This window comes from Zalophus californianus, chromosome 12 (genome assembly GCF_009762305.2).
Source record: "Zalophus californianus isolate mZalCal1 chromosome 12, mZalCal1.pri.v2, whole genome shotgun sequence".
NCBI classification, from domain to species: Eukaryota; Metazoa; Chordata; class Mammalia; order Carnivora; family Otariidae; genus Zalophus; species Zalophus californianus.
Window position 1 is genome coordinate 92,712,436 of NC_045606.1, and position 12,766 is coordinate 92,725,201.

The following is a 12,766-nucleotide window of genomic DNA, read 5'->3' on the forward strand; positions in this document are numbered from 1 at the left end:
AAGCCAGAAAGCCCCTGGCGTGGAGAAGCTCCTAACTCTGAACACGGTATCAAAGGGGATGAAAGGGGATGGATCAGGAGGAAGTTGGGACTAGAAACGATGACACTGTGGCCCAAGAGTTTTTTGGCTCCCCTAGCTTTGGTCACCTGGCTGGGTGGTGGCAGAGGCAGGAGCAGGACCCAGGGCTCCTGTCACCCCATCTAGGGCTCAATCACCAGCTCCATACTCTTTTCCCTTCCGCAGATGACCCACGTTTCAATGGAAAGCTGTCCCAGGGGAACCTGGGTCTATTGTGTCCTTGATGAAGGTGGTTCGCTTCTCTTCTTGGTCTTCTCTTTTTTTTTTAAACATCTTTTTTTTTTTTAAAGATTTTTATTTATTTATTGAGAGAGAGAGAGAATGGTAGAGAGAGAGCATGAGATGGAGGAAGGTCAGAGGGAGAAGCAGACTCCCCGCTGAGCAGGGAGCCTGATGCGGGACTCGATCCCGGGACCCCAGGATCATGACCTGAGCCGAAGGCAGTCGCTTAACCAACTGAGCCACCCAGGCACCCTGGTCTTCTCTTTTTGATCATCTGGGGTTTTGGTTGGTTTTTGTTTTTGTTTTTGTTTTAGAGGTGAGAAATGTCCTTTGTTATTAGGACGTTGAGGGATTTTTAAAAAGCAACAAAAGACAAAAACATTTGCCCCACAGATGCCAGGTAATATTAGTCGCTGGCTCCCAGGGAATGCTTTTTCTTCTTTTACAAAAAAATTAATGAATATATATAGTGTTCAGAGCTTCCCTGCCCTATACCAGGGAGGAAAAGAGACTGAGTGTTAGCAGGTCTAAGAAAATGAAGTGGAGAATGAGGGTAAGACAGAAAAGTAGAGACTGAGAATCAGAAAGACAAAGACTGAAAACCAAAGAAACAGGGAAAGAATGGCAGCAAAACACGGAGAGGAGACCCAACAAAAAACTGCCAAGACAGGCCAACAGGGGGGCTGTGGGAGGTCACATCCAGATGCCTCTCCATCGGATGCAGCATCCTGGCGATCAACTTTTTTGCAGATGAAATGTATATAAAGGAAATACCTTGCCCAAGTGTATATCATGGGCAAAAGAATAGCTAGAATGCCCTATTGGCAAATACTTGGAATTAGAATTTTCCCAGCCCCACATTTCTAATTCATATTTTTTTTAAAGATTTTATTTATTTATTTGAGAGAGAGAGAATGAGAGATAGAGAGCACGAGAGGGAAGAGGGTCAGAGGGAGAAGCAGACTCCCCGCTGAGCAGGGAGCCCGATGCGGGGCTCAATCCCAGGACCCTGGGTTCATGACCTGAGCCGAAGGCAGACGCTTGACGACTGAGCCACTCAGGCGCCCCTGAGCCTCTGACTCTTTGATTTGGGCTCAGGACATGATCTCAGGGTCGGTGAGATCCAGCCCCACCCACCTCGGGCTTACACTCTCCCTCTCTCTCTTTCAAAATAAATAAATAAAATCCTTAAAAAAATATGTTTTACTCAAGGTTCCACATATCTATGTTTGCCACTTCAAACTGCAAAAATGAATGAATGGCTAACATTTATTGAGTATTTAGTATTCTCTAGGCAAGATTCTACATGGACTCTTGCACTGAATCCTCACACCAACCCTAAGACTGCCTCCCCTTTACAGAGATGTGGAAACTGACGTCTGGAGTGAATAACTTTTCCTAAGGCCACATGGATGCTGAATGAGTCCAGTTTGTCAGATTCAAGAGTCCAGTGCCTAGCACCCAAATAAATGCCTTGGGGGTAGGGTCCAGGCCTTCCCCTCCTGGGTACAGAGTAGCTACTCAGTACATTTTTATGACTGGATTTTATTCCAAGTACCCAGCACCCATCCCCTCTCATACCTCCCCTCCATCCCTTCCCTGCCCACCACAAACACCCTGGCCCCACCCCCCATCCCATCGGATCTGTCCTGGGCCCTGAGCACCTGGAGAGCCCCAGGGCCTGTGCCTCCCAGGGGTGGATGCTCACACTGCTCCACAAAGTAGCCACTTGAAGGGATGCCCCTGAAGGCCACGTTCTGTTTGCTTCCTGACACCCATCTCCGGCCCCAGCTGCGCTGCCCCAAACGCCTCACTTTCCCGCCTCCTCTCTCCCTCTCTAATTCCTGCCCTCCTCTTCCTTTCCTCCCCCTCAAACCCCTTCCCACCCTCTTTTGCTGGCTTCTGTTCTCTCTCTTTCCATGAGCAGAGACTTTCCAGCTTGGCTCCCGGCCAGCACATTTGGACAAAAGGCAGCAATCTTAGAGGAAGACGTCATCTCCCATCCCCTTTCCCGGGGCCAGCACCGTGGCTGCCGAGACCAGAGAGGGAGAAGGGGGCCCAGGCTGCTCTGCCGTAGCTCCCCGTTCCGGGAAAGGCCTTGCGCGACGGGGTTAAAAGCAAAGAGTTTGCAAACAGACCCAGGTTCAAACTCCAGTGCTGCCACTTGAGCTGGGGGGAACTTGGACAAGTTACTTTTCAAAGACTTAGCTCTCTCCTCTATAAAACGGTGGTCATTGTAGCACCTCCTTTGAAAGAATGCAGGAAGGATTAAATGAGAATGCACCTGTAAAGCATTCGGCAGAGCACATGTCCTATAAAAACTGCTCCACACCCGTCGTCTGTAATAAAGCGAGTTTAACTCTGCCAAATAATAAAATAGGAGTAATAATACGGGGGCTTGTATTAATAATACTACCACCGCCTCAACTCCTCTGCAGGGCTGCTGATCCGGCCTCAGCTGTTTGCAAGTGTGACAAAGCTGTAAACCACTCTCCAACATGAAATTGCTATTCCTGTGTACGAGTTGGCTTTGAAATTGGAAGGGGAGCTGACCCCCTTTCCTTTTCAGTAGGAACCAGGACGTGCTAATGCTCAGCTTCAGTGCTGGATGTGGAGGGAGGAGGAGCCCACCCTGATCAGCGCAGCGGGGCTCATCCTGACTCCCCGCCCTCCTCCTCCCCTCCCCCTCCGTTTTCAGGCTCCCTGAACTCTGAGGCCCTGTTTCTGTTTGTTTACTATCTGTGCCTGGTGTGTGGTACTTGGAAGTTGTGCAATGCTTGGGAACGCGTTCACTGTTATTTAGCTAGGTTTTGAGATATGGGAAATGGTCTTTCCCCTACAATTTTATTTAGCTCATCTGGGCCAGCATGGATGGATTTGAATTTAATCAATAAGATTAATCAAAAGAGCTGAGTACAGTAGTCCACATGAGGTGCTGTTGGGAAATACACACATATATGGGATGGTCCCTGCCTCTCAGAGCTATGGATAACAGCTATGAATCCAATCAACAGAGTGGCAATTAAAGATTGCAATTGCTCAAGACAAAAAGACAGGAGCAGTCCAGGGAATGCCTGACACACATTCCACAGAAGTCACAACAGGAGACTGGCTCAAGGACCAAATTTGAACTATAGTGGTGAAGGTTATAGAACAAATATAAACTGAGGGGATGCAGAGGTGGGCAATGAAGATCAGAGGAGTCACAGACAGCCTCAAAGAAGAGGTCGGATCTGATGGCCCTTATGACTGGATTGGGTTCCGACAACTGGGGAAGGAGAACACACTCCAGGCGAGGCAAGAGCAAGAAGGAGAAGGTGCACTCCTGCCCGTTCGCACGGGCTGGGGGCTGGAAGCCCTGGGACGTGTGATGGGAGCCAGAAGAAGATGAAGTGGCCTGGTGGCTCACATTTGGGCATGTCCTGAAAGCAAGGAGGAGGAGTTAAGAGGGGCTACCCTGGGAAAACGAAGAGGTTACATAACGAAGATATGTCCTCTTTTGGACATGATAGGGTTGAAATGGCACCTGCAAGAGGAACCTTTGGAGTAGGCAGTCAGAGGTAAAGATCTACGGGTCTGGGGAAGGAAGCCCCCTGGAGAGATCAATCTGGGAGGGAGCCCAGGAACCCCTGCGCACAAGCATGAGCTCCAATGAGAGTGAGGACACCAGCTCTGGTTGCTCTTCCATGGCCCTCGTTACTCGGCTTGCCTCAGTTTCTTTTTGTTTCTTTATGTGGGCCTTCCAACTAGACGCTGCAGTCTGATGGTAGAACACTGGCCTTGGGCTTCTTTTTATTCCTCTACAGTGCCTAACCCACACTTGGTCTACTACGAGTGAGGCGCACATGCTTGCCAAATAAGAAAAAGAAAATCAATCAGTGGAGATCTCCTTTTCTAAAGATGATGAGGATAAGCCAAAGAGTGTGGCATCTCAGGTGAGGAGGCAATATTCAGAGTACTTACCAAAGGGGTGGCTGGGCCACCAGCCACTCAGAATGACCTCACTGTTAACCCTGTGATGGCTGGATCTGGGGAGGTTGGGGTTCCGGGGAATGTGGGACACTGGGAGCTCAGTAGTTCAGAAGCAGTCACCATTTTGACAAGCGGACCGATATATGAGTGCACAGTGGTTCTACATTGACCTTCACCTGGGTGGGGGAGGGGCGGGTCACGTACATTAGGGAGCTAAAGAACAGTGAACTGGCCCCGGGGCGCATCATTAGTAAGCGAGGATAAGGTGTCAGCAGCTGGTTAGGGAAGGAAGCCAGATTTCAGGGCCTTGGGGAGGAGCTGGTGGACCAGCCTCAGGGGCTCTTACAGCTGCTCCATCTCCCCACCCTGCTTCTCTTTTCCTCCAGGCAGCAGGCAGCCTGAACCTGGAGCTGTGTGGGTATCAGAAGCTGCCTCTTTGACCCTTTCCCCAGCTCTCTCCTCTCTGCCCCAGGCCAGGGATCTTGGCTGTCCTGCGTTCAGGGGAGAGGAGAACCCTTCTTGGCCCCATCTCAGCAGCGCTGGGACCTCCAAGTCTCATGGTTTTGGGAGGCATCAAGGAGCTCACTCTCCTCTGACATTTTTTTCACCCCATTAGATTCATCGGTTCAGCTGGAGGGTAAACAGAGAGCACTGGTCCTTTTTGATGTCCTGGGAGCTTGTGCATATTTGTTGACTGTCACCAACACAGACGATGACATGGACCAGATGGAAAGGATGACAGTGGCCACAAGATACCGGGGAGTCTTACTTGGGGTTGGATGACCACACACTTCATTCCAAATCCGAACCCCTCTCACCTGCAACTCAGAGTATTAAGTAGAGAACCCCTCTGAGCCCCCAGAGAGCTGGAGACATTTTCTGGCAGAGAAGCCCGGAGCAACCCGCAAGCTGCTTCGAGAAGCTCCTCTGTGTCTTCCCAGTCACCACCCCTGACCAAGTCTGTGCTGAGAAACTGGCCCACTCCATCTACAGGGGATGCAAGTTCTGAATCTCAGGCTGTCCCATCGCCCCTGCCCAGTGATCAAATCAGTCCTCTATGACTTCTCCCTCGGCTAACTTCTCCCCTGACCATGCAACGGGCAGTTTTAATGCTGATTTGCTGCACGATCCCGTACAAATGCCTTTGCCGCTCATCTGGGGTGGTTGAGCCTGTATTTCCCAGAGATGTGAAAAGCACATAGATTATAGAAGTGTCCTGCTTCAATGGTTCTCATTTACTGAAAAAAGGCAGTCAGTTATTATTTTTCTCGGGGTGAGCTGTGGGTTGGCAGGGACAGTGAGTGGTATCCATCTCCTCTGACCTTTTTTTTTTTTAAATTTTATTTATCTATTTGAGAGAGACTGAGAGCGAGAGAGATCACAGAAGGAGAGGAAGAGGGAGAAGCAGACTCGCCACTAAGCAGAGAGCCCGATGTGCGGCTCGAGCCCAGGACCCTGAGATCATGACTGAGCAGAAGGCAGACACTTAACTGACTGAGCCACCCAGGCCCCCCCCTCTGACTCTTTTAGTGGGAAGGAGAAGTTCACATGTAGCACCTCTGACTGTTTTAGTGGGAAGGAGAAGTTCACATGTAGCACCTCTGACTGTTTTAGTGGGAAGGAGAAGTTCACATGTAGCACCTCTGACTGTTTTAGTGGGAAGGAGAAGTTCACATGTAGCACCTGACCCCTCCTCCTTCCCTGGCTTTGGGCTCTACTCTAGGGGGGCTAAACAAGGCTGGGGGGGGCCCGGGCAGAAGGATGGTACAGACTCATGTCTGTTTATGTCAATGCACTGGGACCAGCAGGGAGAAGGGAGGGACACGGCCAACTCTCACCCTTTCCCGGGGCAGTGACAAGATGCAGTTTCCAAGGACAGCCCCAGGGTAAGCCTGTTGTAGACCAATTAACAACTTCTCTTAAGGGCTCCCTTTTTACTTTCCAAGTGTCCCAGTCTGTATATATGGTTGCCCTATCCATGACCCACAGTGGATTTGCAGAGAACTTGGTGCTAAGTCAAATGCAACCCTATGACATCTTTCTTTCTGAGAAGTGAGGAAGTATGAGGGAGAAAGGGGAGGCACTGTGGATTACTGCACTGGGTTGACTCTTGTGTGTAACCCACCCCACCCAACCCACGTTTCCGCCTACACAATATGTGGAATGGTGGTTATGTGGGATCAAGGTTACAGGAACACGAAACCAGCTGCCAGAGGCAAAATTAAGTCAGTTTGTTGGATAACAACCTATAAAACATAAAAAAAAAACCTCTTAGAAATTATAATTTTAATATGTTGCCTATTTTAATTTAATAAAACTTAAAATTTTAGTAGATTCCCTTTATGAATGTACCATACCGTGAATTTTAATTTTTGGATTAACTTAAATAGAAACTCATAGTAAATTCAGTGGGGGAACTAGGGTGGGAACACTTGGGTTAAGGGAGAGGGAGAGAATATATTTTACAATTTTTTTTTTTTTAAGACTGAGCATGGGAATCTCATTTTTGAAATGTCCGTCACTGGGCCCAAAGATATTCAATATGCATTTTGCTTTGAAATCTATTTTAATCTAGCAATTACACTTCTAGGAATTTATCTTACAGATATATTGGAACAAGTGCCAGAGAGTGGCTAAACTCAGGAAAACCGAGGGCTCATAAATGGGTAATGTGTTAAACAAATGAAGGCGATCCACACAGAAGGAACCCTAGGTGGCTGGGGGTTGGGGGAGCAAGGATGAGACTATGTATGTTCCCTATGGAATTATTCTCACAAACCACTGTTCAATGGTGACAGCATGCATCCCTTTCTGCAAGCAAACATATTACATGCAAAGGAAAGAAAAATCTAGGAGGGTTTGGGATATATACCAGGGATTGCCTCCAAGGAGGGACATGGTATGGGGTAAACTTTCATTTTTTTGTTTTATTTTTTTTTTTTTTTACGTATTGCTTAAATGTTTTCCAACAAGCAGAACTTTCACAGTTTACATAGAAAGATATATGTATATACACAACGATGTATATAAAAGCAATCTTACAATTTTAAAGTACACTTTTTAAGAAAACAAAACCACCAAAGGAAATGCATTTGATACTGTGTTTGAACTGGTCTGACAAGCCCTGCTGATAAGACACGCAGCCCTGGGTACCATGGAAGGATGGTCACGGTCACAACTTCCTGTCCTGACCCCACTCTCTAGCTCGATCCTGCTCTCATTTCCTTCTGAAGGGGAGCATGGAAGCTCTTGTTCCCCATTACTGAGGGAAGCTAACCTCTTCCCTTAGCTTGCCACGAAGGTGACTCATCCCTTCCTTCCCTAAGGCCAGGGGGAAAAAGATAACAGTTTTTGGCAGTTCAGCCTGTTAGAAAAGGGGGGTTTGGGGCTCACCTCTCTTCCAGTCGACTGTAGGCCAAGGATGGATGTGTCAAAGGGAAGCCAAAGACAAAGCCCTTCTGGGCTGCAGATGGCAAAAGGCTTAACTTCTAGGCAAGCTGAGAGTCGACAGGATACATTTTTGCTCAGCTCAGACAATGATCTTAACACGAGCGTAAAAGATGGTCTGACTCTGGCTTCCCAACATATTCTGTCTTTGGACATCAAATCTAGAAAACTGAGTAATCACTCGCCTCAGTTCCAGGCACTGACTTGCCTCCTATAACTAAACGGGCAGATGTGCCTGTCAGTCCTTCTGTTTGGTAGCCAGTGTGGGCGGGTTAAAGAGAGCATGGGGTGGGACGCCTGCCTGGCTCAGTTGGTTAAGCTTGGGCCTTCAGCTCAGGTCACTTTCCCAGGGTCCTGGGATCGAGCCCTACATCAGGCTCTCCGCTCAGCGGGAAGCCTGTTTCTCCCTCTGACCCTCCCCCTGCTTGTGCTCTCTCTCTCTGACAAATAAATAAAATCTTAAAAAAAAAAATAAATGAAGAGAGCCTGGGGTACCTATGGAGGCCATCTGGCTCTGTGGAGGAAGAAGGGTCCACGCCTGGACACAGGAGACTGGGCATGACATAAACTTGGTCACTCATGAGTACATGTGAGACATTCCACGGGCCCTCAGGAAGCAAAAAAGAAGGGGCTGGGGTTCCAGAGAGAGTAAAGGAAGCTGAGTCAACTTTGCCCACAGCCAAAGAAATGAATGCCTGCAAGGTGTATTTGAGTGTTGTTGGGAAAGTCATTGAGCCTCAAAATTTCCCCCTATTATCCTGTCAGAGATGCAGAATTCAACCCTTATAGATTCTTCCTTTTGATTGAGACCTTATGGATGTTCAATTGCAAACTAATTCTCCCAGCTTTTTTTTTTTAGAACTTTTTTTTAAAGATTTTATTTATTCACGTGAGACACAGAGATACAGAGAGAGAGAGAGAGAGAGAGCATGAGCAGGGAGAGAGGCAGAGGGAGAGGGAGAAGCAGGCTCCCCGCTGAGCTAGGAGCCTGATGTGAGGCTTGATCCCAGGCCCCTGGGATCATGAACTGAGCTGAAGGAAGACGCCTAACCATCAGAGCCACCCAGGCACCCCCTCCCAGCTTTTTTCCAATCCAGAAGACATGGGTCAGAAAACAAATATACTTGAATATCAGGAGACAAGTAGAAAGAACCCAGAACTCAGAGGCTCGGCACTCAAGAAAAGTAGACTTAAGTGGGTTCCAGGCAAAAAGAGAGAGGTGCCAAAGCTTTTCAGTTCAGGCTAAGGTTCAGCACTGCATACAATTGCACTAGACAGATCTAACTACAGAAGTCTTGTGATTATGCTTTTAAAATTCCTATTTTAAAAAAAAATACTTCACATACACACGAAGCTTCCCACGAACGTGTCTGCCGCTAGGCTTCTCAAGCTGACTTTAACCCCTGATGTTGAAGGCTGATCAGCCATTATTTCATAATGAGTAACAGGCTTCTAATTTTAAATTTTATGGGGTCCTTGCTTTTGGAATCTGAGGTTTCTGTCCCCTGCTGGGAGGAACCCGTCATGTGACTGTTAAAGCAGCCACTCTCACCTCTGGCTGTACCTTAAAATCACCTGTGACCTTTCAAAAATCCTGATGCCCAGAGCCCATTCTCAGAGATTTTTATTTAATCCATCTAGGGTGGGGTGCAGGCATCCGTTGTTTAAAAAAATGCTCGCCCAGGACATTTAAGTGTTCTAATGTGCACCCTGAGTTAAAAATGTTAAGAAACGTGATGGGGGTTGGGGAGTAGAATCTCATACCTACTCAATGCTAATTTAAGACATCTAAAATGAGCAAGAAATGGGTTCAACAGAAGCCATGCATTGACGTGGATTCTGCAGGTTCTGTCCCTTCTGCAGAAAGCAAAGGGAAGGGCCCCGGCCAGGAGATTGGTGACTGAGACTGCAGAACGTCCTGGCTTGGCTCTCGGCTCACTCTCCCTGCTCTTCTGCGACATTCCTTGAGTTGCAGCGAACAAGATTCCCACCCTCCCTGGCCGCACTCGCACTCTGGAGTGAATCTCTGGTCTCCTGAGTCCCACCCTTTCCCTGCTGCCGAGAAGCAGGCTTACCATCAGGTCTGAGGGCAGAAAAGACTTGGACCACAGTGGGGGAAGTGCTTTGCCTATCGGAGCGGAATCCTCAAATGCTGCTCTCACTCCCCATTTTCCTTTGGTCAGGATTTCCAGATGCACGCTGCCTTAGCAGACCCTTCACCAGACCAGAGTCTCAGCCCAGCCGGCTGTGGACCATTCTGTGACTTGCTTCCTTCCTATCATGGTGGGCACCCGGCGTGCTTTGCTCTCTACATCCATCAGAGCTCGTGTCACCTCTTCCTCCACTTGAGAAAATGGGCTTCTCCGCACAGAATTCCCCTGGCCCCAGCTGCCTGCCCCGCCACGGCCCACAAGCCTGAGCGACACTCAGCAGCCCACAGAAATGCAAGCGAGTTCCCAAGTCATAACAGGAAGATGGTATAGGAAGATAGTCATGCGGAATTTTATCTTCCCATCTTTTGTAACACCAACAATGAAGTTTTTTTTTTCTATGTCACTCTTTAGTCTTTACACAAAGTTCCTCATGACAAATTCCCTGTTGAGTTAATTCCAGGAAAAATTTTGTTCTGAAAATTAATTTGTAAGCTTTCTGTTGTCCAAAATCCAAAACTGTGCAATTCAGTGTATTTTTGTTTGTCTCGAAGCTGCCAGAAAATTTAGAGCCAAATTCATTGTCCAAGTGTTGTAATCTGCTAAACTCAGGCCACTCAAAATATCCATTCCTTTTGCTTTGCTTTGTTTTCTGCTGAGCTTTTGGGCACTTAGTTTTGGTCTAAGTTACCTTACCTGCACCGGAGCCTGTCACCAAGTCCTACCCCTTTATCTCTTGGATCCTTCCATCCTTCTTCAGCATTGCCAATCATCTCTGTGTCAGTAACTCTGGCCTGGGCGCTTTGTGGCCTTGATCACATCTTCCAGGCCCCCACCCAACCACCAGAGCAGGCTTTCTAGGACACCATGCTGAACCTATCACTCCGGCTTCCGTGAGATCCTCATTCCCCCTGGGGGCACCCTGTGAATTCTCCCCACACTCACCATTCCCTCCTTCCCTTTTGGCGACTTTGAGCTTTCTGTTTCCTCAGGCTGGAACAAACTTCCCTGCTTTGTTTTCCCAGTGAAGAGGTTCTCAGCGCTCAGTCCCAGCATTACCTCGGCTGTGGGCCTCTCCTGAGCTGGGTGGCCCTGCTCTGGGCTCCTCTAGCATGCAGCGCTCATAGCCAGGCCAGCCTAGGACTGGTTTGAATTTTCTTTTTTTTTAAGATTTTATTTTTAAGTAATCTCTGTACTAAATGTGGGGCTTGAACTCACAACCCCGAGATCAAGAATCCCATGCTCTATCAACTGAGCCAGCCAGGCGCCCCTGGTTTTAATTTTTTGACTACCCAACTAGGATGGTTGTTTCTGGAAGGAAGAGAGATATCTTATTCGAATATTTCTGTGTTTGTTCCTAATGGCTAGCACAGAGCTGTTAAGTGAATGATTACACAACCCAGGGAGGCTTCAAACCGGCCCAATAAAAGGACCTAAGGCCATCTTCCTCGGCCAGACTTTTTACTACCCTTCCTCAAAAACAGTCACTGTTTGCCTTTGATTTCTCACAGAATTCTGCGCCACCAAAGAGCCCACCCCAAAGACTTTCTACTCCACTCCTTTGGTGTGTTCAGTACTCGATGATGCGAGCAAAAAGGATTTTGTTCTTTTAAGTTGTAACCAAGGGTGCAAGAGTTTAATAACAAAATTATGGTAGAGAGCCCATTAAAAGCCTACTACCCTGGGGCCATTATTACCTGAGTCCTTGGGAGCATTAGAGAAGTCCCATCCCTGAAGCACATCTCCACACCAGCTAGAATTCCGCTAGCTCCTTCCCCAGCACCAGCTGGTTAAAGCACAGTCGCTGCACTTCCCTTTCCCCAGCCATGCCCCGCTTCCCCACCGGGTCCCCTCTGCCGCCGAAGGACTCCACCGCTGAGGTCTGGCTCTCCTCAGGGGTTTGAATCCAGCTCTCTGTGATCCCTCCCAAACATCACGGTATCTCGTGTTGTTAGAGACTTCCCCTGGGTCCCATCTGCTCCCAACTCCATCCTTAGGGGCAAAGTGAGAGAAATAAGATCATTTAATCAAGTTTACCATCCTGCTTTCCCAAGACTGCAAATTCTGACCACAGTGTGTGTGTGTGTGTGTGTGTGTGTGTGTGTGTGTGTGTGTGTGTGTGTGTGTGTGTGTGTGTGTGTGTGTGTGTGTGTGTGTGTGTGTGTGTGTGTGTGTGTGTGTTGGGGGGGTCTGGCTGCTCAGCCCCACTCGATTCCTTCTCCAAACACACACACTCTCTCTCTCTCTCTCTCTCTCTCTCTCTCTCTCTCTCTCTCTCTCTCTCTCTCACGCCCCCTGGGACCCAGCCGGGGCTCTGCCCAGTTTCTGCAGGTTTCCGAGGCGCGGGACAACGGCTTCCCCACTCGGCCCTGAAAGTCGTCCCGAGCCCCCCGAGGCCGTCTGGCCAGTACTTTGCTCAAGTCCCACAGGTCGGGCTGAAGCGCCTCGGTCCCCACGTCCGCACACGGGAGACCCGGTCTTCGGTCTGCAAGCAGCCACTTGCCCGCTCCGGACGGGGGCAGCTCCCACCGCCTCCTCCCTTCCCCACCCCCGGCGCGTCCCCCTCCGCGGCGCCCCCACCCGCCCCCCGCCCCGCGCGCCCCCTCCTCGGTTCCCCCCACCCCCCACCCCGGCCCGGCCCTACCTCCCGGCGGGCCGCGGCTCCGCGGGCTCCGAGGCGCAGCTCCGGGACGCCCGGGCGGGCGGGGGCGGTGGGCGGCGGGGGCCCGGGGCGCCATGGCCCGCGGCCCTCCGCCCTGGTATCGGCCGGGCCTCTCCCTGCGCCCGGCGAGCCGCGCGCCCTCCGCTCGCGTGCCCGCCGCCCGGCCGCGGCTGTGGGCGAGTGGAGGGCGGGCTCGGCCGGCTGCCGCGTCCTCTCCGCCGGGCCGCGCGCCCCG

At 49.8% G+C, this 12,766-nt stretch overlaps 1 protein-coding gene across 4 annotated transcripts in view; it reads right to left on the minus strand.

The window, feature by feature from the left end:
* Positions 1–12,739, minus strand: part of DENND2A (DENN domain containing 2A) — a 99,896-nt gene extending 87,157 nt beyond the window's left edge. For 2 of the 4 annotated variants that reach the window (XM_027573376.2, XM_027573371.2), the window contains exon 1: positions 12,514–12,739. The gene's annotated coding sequence lies outside the window, so the exon portion shown is untranslated. Of the gene's footprint in view, positions 1–11,566; positions 11,593–12,513 lie in introns of those variants that run through there. The other 2 variants (XM_027573375.2, XM_027573374.2) reach the window with 2 other exon arrangements.
* Between the last annotated feature and the right edge of the window lie 27 nt (positions 12,740–12,766).